The sequence below is a fragment of the Chiloscyllium punctatum genome, unplaced genomic scaffold (assembly GCF_047496795.1).
Source record: "Chiloscyllium punctatum isolate Juve2018m unplaced genomic scaffold, sChiPun1.3 scaffold_387, whole genome shotgun sequence".
Taxonomy (NCBI): Eukaryota; Metazoa; Chordata; class Chondrichthyes; order Orectolobiformes; family Hemiscylliidae; genus Chiloscyllium; species Chiloscyllium punctatum.
This window is the reverse complement of record NW_027310121.1, coordinates 133200-136078: the sequence shown is the minus strand read 5'-3', so window position 1 is coordinate 136078 and position 2879 is coordinate 133200. Positions and strand designations below refer to the sequence as shown.

Genomic DNA, 2879 nt, shown 5'->3' with positions numbered 1-2879 from the left:
ATATGCTACTGGCTGTTTCATTACTCCCCACCTCTGGGTTAATACTCCCAAAGCCGCACTCTTCATATATGGTAGCAAAGAGATGGAAAGGTTTATCTAGAGAAGGTAAGGCTGACCCGGGGGCATGGATCAGATCTCTTTTAAAATCTTAAATAGTTCTTTTTCCTCTTCTTCCCAACTCAGACTCAGCGTGTTATAAATAGCTCCATAATACTCCCCCTTTGTTTTTATCTTTATCTTTAATCAGTTAGACTGGAAACGTCAGCTCTTTTCTCTCCTTGCAGATGGTGCCAGACCTGCAGAGATTTTCCAGCATTTTCTCTTTTGGTTTCAGATTCCAGCATCCGCAGTAATTTGCTTTTATTAATGGCTCTATGATATTGCTGGTGATATGATAATTCCAGTGTCGATGCATGAGAGGTGAGCAAGCGAACGAATTGCCTCTGGAAGTCGTGTGACGAGTATCAACAGAGATCCAGGAAAATAACACGAACGAATCTTTGATTGAATTGAAGCGTGAACTCTGGTTCTCCTCCGAGACGGTGCCAGGTCTGCCTAATACGGCACATATTTCATGTTTTGCATTTGTTGGTGAAAACAACTGAGACTGGTTGTTTTGCTGCAGTCATCACGAGTACGGCGATCAAGTCATGCGTTTAACCCGGTCAAACGTTTTACTGCGCAGATGGCGCTTCCGGCTTTATGGAGCACGTTGTTTGGAAACGCAGCAACCACACAAGCGCTGCATGTGGTCAGTGTGGGGATCGAACCCACGACGTTGGCGTTATTAGCACCACGCTCTAACCAGCTGAGCTAACCGACCAACGCAGGCGCCCCAGCGAAAGCAAATGCCTATATTGCCGGTGCTCACAACCACGGCTGCTCTGCATTTTCTGCTTCTCGTCGATCGCACGATAGTCTGAAGAATTTCCTTTCGTTGCAAAGCTTTTCAACAAAAAAAAACATTTACTTTTCCGAACGCGCATACTCGAGTTAACCATTTGCTCTGATATCTAAAATTGAGCACAATGTCCGGACGCATGCAATTTCAATCGCAACGCCACCAGCTCAGCTGCAGCTTCTCACGTTGACAAATTTCGTCTGGAGAGCCGTACCTTCAACGATCGCTCACTGTTCTTCTGGATACTCACAGACCTTTGGAGTCAGGGTTACGTGCTGCTGATTAACCGCTACGAAGCTTATGCCAAATGCATTTGAATTGTAATCTATCAGTGGGGTTCTTTCTGCTCCCGAACGACGCAGTTGCTTTGGTGTCAGCAACAGCTCAGAAGTCAATTGCACGTTTTGCTCAATGACTCATGTTGCTTATGAAATCTTCGTTTGACAGCATATTTAGCAAGTTGTCAGTCCTTCCTGCAGAGTTTGTCAGCGACAGGTCAGCTGCTAAAATGATTGCTTCAGACAGCATGCTACATCATCCTACATTTGAAAATGGAAAAGGTGCAAACGTTTACAGGCTGAACACTCGCTCACTATTTCGCCTGGCGCGTCAGAGGCTGGGAGCTGATCTTACGGAGGTTTTTCAATCATGAGGGGAATGAATCGGGTAAATAGACAAGTTCCTTTCGCTCAGGTGGGGCAGTTCAGAACTAGAGGGTATAAATCTGGTGTGTGAGGGTGAGAATTCGAAAGGCAGTGAGGGGCAACGGCTGCGCGCAGAGGGTGGTGCGTTTCTGGAATAAGTTACCAGACGAGCTGGTGATGGATGGTATAATTCCAATACTGTTAAGGAGTCTGGGCGTGTACTTGAATAGGAAAGGTTTAGAGAGAAATAGGTCAATTGCATGCAATCGCGGCTGGATCAGTTGAGGATATCTGTTCGGAATGGACGAGTGCGACCGAAGACTGTGTTTTCAGTGCTGTCCATATCTAATGGCTCTATGATAGTGCAGGTGAAATGATAAAAAAAGATAAATTAAAAAAAGAAGTAAAATTGTCTGAAGTTGTTGAATTCAAACAACTTCAGGTAATTTTATTTCAATTATTTTATTTAACTTTTTTAGTTGTGTTTTTTTTTCACTGTTCTGTACCTCTTATTTCTTGACTGTCTCTCTTTCTCTCGCTCCCCACTCTCTCAATACCTTTTTCCTCTCCTCTTCCCGCTTTGCTACCCTTCTCCCCTGTTTTGCATTTTGTCTCTGCTTCACCCATCCCTCACATATTTTGTCACATAGCGCTGGCTTCAGCCTGGGTCATTCACGCCTCTTAATCTCCCTTTAATCTCTCCATGCACTGTCATTATCACCTTTGCATCTGGAGCCTTGACTCACCTTCTCTCAGCGTGGTATAAATAGCTCCATAACAACTCCCCCTTTGTTTTTATCTTTATCTTTAATCAGTTAGACTGGAAACGTCAGCTCTTTTCTCTCCTTGCAGATGGTGCCAGACCTGCAGAGATTTTCCAGCATTTGCTCTGATTTGCTCCTTTCGTTGCAAAGCTTTTCAACAAAAAAAAACATTTACTTTTCCGAACGCGCATACTCGAGTTAACCATTTGCTCTGATATCTCAAATTAAGCACAATGTCCGGACGCATGCAATTTCAATCGCAACGCCACCAGCTCAGCTGCAGCTTCTCACGTTGACAAATTTCGTCTGGAGAGCCGTACCTTCAACGATCGCTCATTGTTCTTCTGGATACTCACAGACCTTTGGAGTCAGGGTTACGTGCTGCTGATTAACTGCTACGAACCTTATGCCAAATGCATTTGAGTTGTAATCTATCAGTGGGGTTCTTTCTGCTCCCGAACGACGCAGTTGCTTTGGTGTCAGCAACAGCTCAGAAGTCAATTGCACGTTTTGCTCAATGACTCATGTTGCTTATGAAATCTTCGTTTGACAGCATATTTAGCAAGTTGT

The 2879-nt window shown here is 44.4% G+C and overlaps 1 non-coding gene across 1 annotated transcript; it reads right to left on the bottom strand.

Annotated features, from left to right (window-relative positions):
* Positions 1–749: 749 nt before the first annotated feature.
* Positions 750–823, bottom strand: trnai-aau (transfer RNA isoleucine (anticodon AAU)). Its single transcript has one exon. It is a non-coding gene; the product is annotated as a tRNA-Ile (tRNA).
* Positions 824–2879: the final 2056 nt, after the last annotated feature.